The sequence below is a fragment of the Takifugu rubripes genome, chromosome 21, assembly GCF_901000725.2.
Source record: "Takifugu rubripes chromosome 21, fTakRub1.2, whole genome shotgun sequence".
NCBI classification, from domain to species: domain Eukaryota; kingdom Metazoa; phylum Chordata; class Actinopteri; order Tetraodontiformes; family Tetraodontidae; genus Takifugu; species Takifugu rubripes.
The window spans coordinates 19679954-19686450 of NC_042305.1; the positions used below are offsets into that span (position 1 = coordinate 19679954).

General features: G+C 52.7%; 1 pseudogene; it reads left to right on the forward strand.

Moving 5' to 3' along the window:
* Window positions 1-1650: 1650 nt before the first annotated feature.
* LOC115247543 (rho-related BTB domain-containing protein 2-like) lies at window positions 1651-5849 on the forward strand (annotated as a pseudogene).
* The last annotated feature ends 648 nt before the right edge of the window (window positions 5850-6497 follow it).

Below are 6497 nucleotides of genomic sequence, written 5' to 3' on the forward strand. Positions count from 1 at the left end.
TATCTTTAGTAAATTATTCCAAATTTACCTCTAACCAATGATTCTAAAAAGCCACCTATGTTTTTTGTTTTGTACCTTTTATTATGAAAATCAGGAGATCAGTTAGGGTTATCCTGACCCCGACCCTCTAACCCTGGCCCTGACCCTCTAACCCTGGCCCTGGCCCTCTAACCCTGGCCCTGACCCTAACCCTGACCCTCTAACCCTGACCCTGGCCCTGGCCCTGACCCTCTAACCTGGCCCTGACCCTAACCCTGACCCTCTAACCCTGACCCTCTAACCCTGGCCCTGACCCTAACCCTGACCCTCTAACCCTGACCCTGACCCTCTAACCCTGGCCCTACCCTGACCCTGACCCTCTAACCCTGGCCCTGGCCCTGACCCTAACCCTGACCCTCTAACCCTGACCCTAACCCTGACCCTCTAACCCTGACCCTGACCCTCTAACCCTGACCCTGACCCTCTAACCCTCCCTGACCCTCTAACCCTGGCCCTGACCCTCTAACCCTGGCCCTGCCCCTGACCCTGACCCTGACTGTAACCCTAACCCTGACCCTGACTCTAACCCTAACCCTCTAACCCTGGCCCTGACCCTCTAACCCTGGCCCTGCCCCTGACCCTGACCCTGACTGTAACCCTAACCCTGACCCTGACTCTAACCCTAACCCTCTAACCCTAACCCTGACCCTCTAACCCTGACCCTCTAACCCTGACCCTGACTCTAACCCTGACCCTCTGACTCTGACCCTGACCCTCTAACCCTGACCCTGACTCTAACCCTGACCCTGACTCTAACCCTGACCCTCTAACCCTGACCCTGACCCTAACCTAACCCTGACCCTCTAACCCTGACCCTGACCTAACCCTAACCCTGACTCTAACCCTGACCTCTAACCCTGACCCTGACCTACCCTAACCCTGACCCTCTAACCCTGACCCTGACCCTCTAACCCTGACCCTCTAACCCTGACCCTGACCCTAACCCTGACCCTCTAACCCTGACCCTGACTCTAACCCTAACCCAACCTACTGACCCTCTGACCCTGACCCGACCCTTTTGTTCTGTTTATATTTTACCAGGACCCATTTGACAGACTGTGATATGGACTATGAGAGGCAAACGTGGAAACTATCAAGTGTGTGGTGGTTGGAGACAACGCGGTTGGGAAGACCGGCTGATCTGTGCGCGGGCCTGCAACGCCACGCTGACGCAGTACCAGCTGCTGGCTACTCACGTACCCACGGTCTGGGCCATCGACCAGTACCGAGTTGCCAGGAGGTTAGTATGTTCACGTCTGCCATTGGTGTTTTTCAATGTGAAGATTTTGATTACTCAAATTAATGTAGTGTAATATAATGTTATAATATAAGTAGTATAATATAATGTAGTATAAAAACCAATCCATTTGTCAGGTTCTGGAGCGTTCCAGGGATGTGGTGGATGATGTGAGTGTCTCCCTCCGTCTGTGGGATACATTTGGAGACCATCACAAGGATCGCCGTTTCGCATACGGCAGGTGAGATGCTAAAAAGGTTGCCCCCACCCCCCCAGGATTGGTTGTGTGCGGCATTAGTTGAGAGAATGTTTCTTACTTCATTCTATCAGGTCTGATGTTGTGTTCTGTGCTTCTCAATCGCCAACCCCAACTCTCTATCACGTGAAGACCATGTGGTACCCTGAGATTAAGCACTTCTGCCCACGGGCTCCTGTCATCCTGGTGGGCTGTCAGCTGGACCTGCGCTATGCCGACCTGGAGGCAGTGAACCGAGCCCGGAGGCCTTTAGCACGGTACTGAAACCACATCATCTCCCCAATCATTTCATCTGTCTTACTGTGATGTAGCATCAAGGCTCCATGATATAGATGCGCTCTATACAAGCAGCACCTTGAGAATCAGGGCTAGAACACATGACCGGCACAGTGGCCATCAGGTCCGCCCTCTCCCTGACACCCTAACCAGCAGCAACTCCTCCTGTGCCTCCACCCTAACGAGGACCAACACCACTCAAGGTGCCGGACCAGGTGAGGCGTCGGGCCTCCTTGCAGGAATCTTTCTGGACATTGTGGAACCCTTTCCAGCAGCTTGCTCCAGCCTCCACACGCCTTAAAGCCTCTGTGAAGATCAGCGTGATGCTTCCCACCTGGATCACACGTACAGGCGTGTGTGTGGCGTGATGCTTCCCACCTGGATCACACGCACAGGCGTGTGTGTGGCGTGACGCTTCCCACCTGGATCACACGAACAGGCGTGTGTGTGGCGTGACGCTTCCCACCTGGATCACACGAACAGGCGTGTGTGTGGCGTGACGCTTCCCACCTGGATCACACGTACAGGCGGTGTGTGGCGTGATGCTTCCCACCTGGTAACACGCACAGGCGTGTGTGTGGCGTGATGCTTCCCCCTGGATCACACGAACAGGCGGTGTGTGGCGTGATGCTTCCCACCTGGATAACACGCACTGGCGTGGTGTGGCGTGATGCTTCCCACCTGGATCACACGTACAGGCGTGTGTGTGGCGTGATGCTTCCCACCTGGATCACACGAACAGGCGTGTGTGTGGCGTGATGCTTCCCACCTGGATAACACGCACTGGCGTGTGTGTGGCGTGATGCTTCCCACCTGGATCACACGTACAGGCGTGTGTGTGGCGTGATGCTTCCCACCTGGATCACACGAACAGGCGTGTGTGTGGTGTGATGCTTCCCACCTGGATCACACGAACAGGCGTGTGTGTGGCGTGATGCTTCCCACCTGGATCACACGTACAGGCGTGTGTGTGGCGTGATGCTTCCCACCTGGATCACACGTACAGGCGTGTGTGTGGCGTGATGCTTCCCACCTGGATCACACGAACAGGCGTGTGTGTGGCGTGACGCTTCCCACCTGGATCACACGTACAGGCGTGTGTGTGGCGTGACGCTTCCCACCTGGATAACACGCACTGGCGTGTGTGTGGCGTGATGCTTCCCACCTGGATCACACGTACAGGCGTGTGTGTGGCGTGACGCTTCCCACCTGGATAACACGAACAGGCGTGTGTGTGGCGTGACGCTTCCCACCTGGATCACACGTACAGGCGTGTGTGTGGCGTGACGCTTCCCACCTGGATAACACGAACAGGCGTGTGTGTGGCGTGACGCTTCCCACCTGGATCACACGCACTGGCGTGTGTGTGGCGTGATGCTTCCCACCTGGATAACACGCACAGGCGTGTGTGTGGCGTGACGCTTCCCACCTGGATCACACGTACAGGCGTGTGTGTGGCGTGACGCTTCCCACCTGGATCACACGTACAGGCGTGTGTGTGGCGTGACGCTTCCCACCTGGATCACACGTGTGTTTGCATCTTCGTTGGCCTCACTTCAGGGTTACACGTCAGCTCTGTAATGACCTTCCATCATATTATCCTGTTACAGTGTTTTTTATGAATCAGGGCCTCCTCATCAGGCTGAGAATAGGGCGCTGTCCATTGTCCACACTGGTCCGAAACCCAGTTCCAGGGTAGCTTGTGTTTCCCTCTCTTCACCGTCGGTACCAGCTGCTCAACGAACCCGACCACTACGGACCGTCTGTGGCCACAAACCTGGAAACAGGAGGCACCAGACTGAGAGACAGCTTCTTTCCTACAACTGTGAACTCCATCTCTGCTCTGCGCACACACACACACACACACACACACACACTTATCTGTCCATGATGTGTCCTTTATATTCTTTCATATTTGATAAGGTTTCTATTTAAAAGCTGCCTCATAAATTATTGTGTGTATGCATCATGACAGACGCATGCATAAAGAATCTAGATAACTTTCTTAACTGTTGTAATTTGGATGTTCTGATGTTTCCAGACCCATTAAATCCAACGAGATCCTTCCTCCTGAGCGAGGTCGGGAAGTGGCCAAAGAACTGGGAGTGCCGTATTATGAAACCAGTGTTGTTGCTCAGTTTGGAGTCAAGGACGTCTTTGATAACGCCATTCGAGCGGCGCTCATTTCACGCCGCCGCCACCTGCAGTTCTGGAAGTCTCACCTGAGGAACGTGCAGCGCCCTCTGCTCCAGGCACCCTTCCTGCCCCCGAAACCTCCCCCACCTCTGATCACTGTGCCTCCTCCACCAACGACCACTGAGGAACACCCGGTTGGGCTCCTGGAGGACCCGCACTGTGCTGACGTCATCCTGGTGCTACAGGAGCGACAGAAAATCTTTGCACACAAGATTTATTTGGCAACTTCCTCCTCAAAGTTCTACGATCTCTTTATTTTGGACGTGCAGAACGCGGCGAGCGAACGGCCCGCTCGGGCTCCTCTCTCTGGCCGTGAGCTGCTGATGCGTGCTGCCAGTTTTGATGTTTGTGAGAGCAATGATGATGGAGACAGGGCCAACCTGAGAGCTTGCACTAGCGATGGCACCTTGAAGGACTTTGAGGGCAGTCGGCGTGGGAGAATGCTCTCCTCATGGAGTCGAGCATTTGTCAGCATCCAGGAAGAATTGGTAGAAGACCCTGTGACGTACGGCCCCCGACCCATGACTGTCGTCCACATGGACCAGTCCATGCAGCTCGGCCCGTTCCGAGCCGTCCTGCGCTATTTATACACAGGTCAGCTTGATGAGAATGAGAAAGAGCTCATGCATATTGCACATATTGCTGAGCTTCTGGAGGTATTTGATCTGCGGATGATGGTGGCAAACATCCTGAACAATGAAGCCTTCATGAATCAAGAAATCACCAAAGCCTTCCATGTACGGCGGACAAACAGAGTCAAGGAGTGCTTGGCCAAAGGAACCTTTTCTGGTGTGTTGTGTGCTCTCTGAATGACGTGTCTGGGTGCAGCCGAGTATTCACCATGTCTCTCATCTGGATTGCAGATGTTGTTTTTAAGCTAGATGACGGCACAATCATGGCCCACAACCTTTGCTCATCTCTAGCTGTGACTGGATGGCAGCTATGTTTGGTGGGCCTTTTGTGGAGAGCTGCACCAAAGAGGTAAAGTGACCACATCAGCCCCTTATTGAGTCCGCCCCCCTAAATCAGCCCCTTATTGAGTCAGCCCCCCTAAATCAGCAGCCCCCCTAAATCAGCCCCTTATTGAGGCCCCAGTGGAGCTTCGATGAGCAGGAATCTGCTGGGCTGCCAGCCACATCGTTAGGAAGGGTTGATGATTACACTGTATTCAAAGGAATCCTCCTACTACAGAGGAGACGTGCACTCACACACTGAACTGCACCGTGTTCAAAGTATAATGAAATTAACAGATTGCAAGCCTGTAATACAATTATCCTGAACTTTCCCAAAATAAGTCACTCAGTCGCTCCAGGAGTTGCTTCTGCAACTGAGAAACTGATACCCAAAAATAGGCAATACAAAATGATTAACTGTGTAAATGACAAAAATAAATTAGAAAAATAGCAAAATCCATTTCCAAAGTCTGTGCTTGTTTTTCTTCGACGTGTTCTCACATTTAAATGTGGTGATTGTTTGAATCTAAGATGAGGTTTCTGTGTTTGGAAGGTGCTGTTCCCCAACACGTCCCGCAGCTCCATGAGGGCCGTGCTGGAGTATCTCTACACCGGCCGCTTCTGTTCTCGACCCGACCTGGATGCGATGGAGCTCATCGTTCTTGCCAATCGACTTTGCCTCCCCCACCTGGTTGCTCTGACAGGTAGAAACATTTATTGTGTTTATGGATCTGTAAATGTCAGGATTGTGAGCTGTGGCAGGGTGAGGGTCAGAGCCTCCATGTGTCTTCCAGAGCTTTACACGGTGACAGTGTTGACCGAAGCAGCTATGATGGGGACCGACATCGATGGAGATGTGCTGCTGTACTTGGATATGGCCCAGGTAGCGTGACCTGCCGGCCGCTCCTTAGGGTTAGGGTTAGGCTTAGGGTTAGAGAGTTAGGGTTAGGGTTAGAGGGTTAGGGTTAGAGGGTTAGGGTTAGAGGGTTAGGTTAGGGTTAGAGGGTTAGGGTTAGAGGTTAGGGTTAGGGTTAGAGGGTTAGGGTTAGGGTTAGAGGGTTAGGGTTAGAGGGTTAGGGTTAGAGGGTTAGGGTTGAGGGTTAGGGTTAGGGTTAGAGGGTTAGGGTTAGAGGGTTAGGGTTAGAGGGTTAGGGTTAGGGTTAGGGTTAGAGGGTTAGGGTTAGGGTTAGAGGGTTAGGGTTAGAGGGTTAGGGTTAGAGGTTAGGGTTAGGGTTAGAGGGTTAGGGTTAGAGGGTTAGGGTTAGAGGGTTGGGTTAGAGGGTTAGGGTTAGGGTTAGGGTTAGGGTTAGAGGGTTAGGGTTAGGGTTAGCAAAAAACTCCTTAATCTCTTATATAACACTTTGGTGAAGTGGATTGGTTGAGTTGTTACAGAGGAAATAACCATAACCAATAATGAGGCTCACACACACACACACACACACACACACACACACACCTAAACACAAGAGATGACACGGAGAGAGAATGAGCCTCAGCAGTGACTCAAATTGCCAAGAGCTGCATTAAGGTTTCAGTGGAG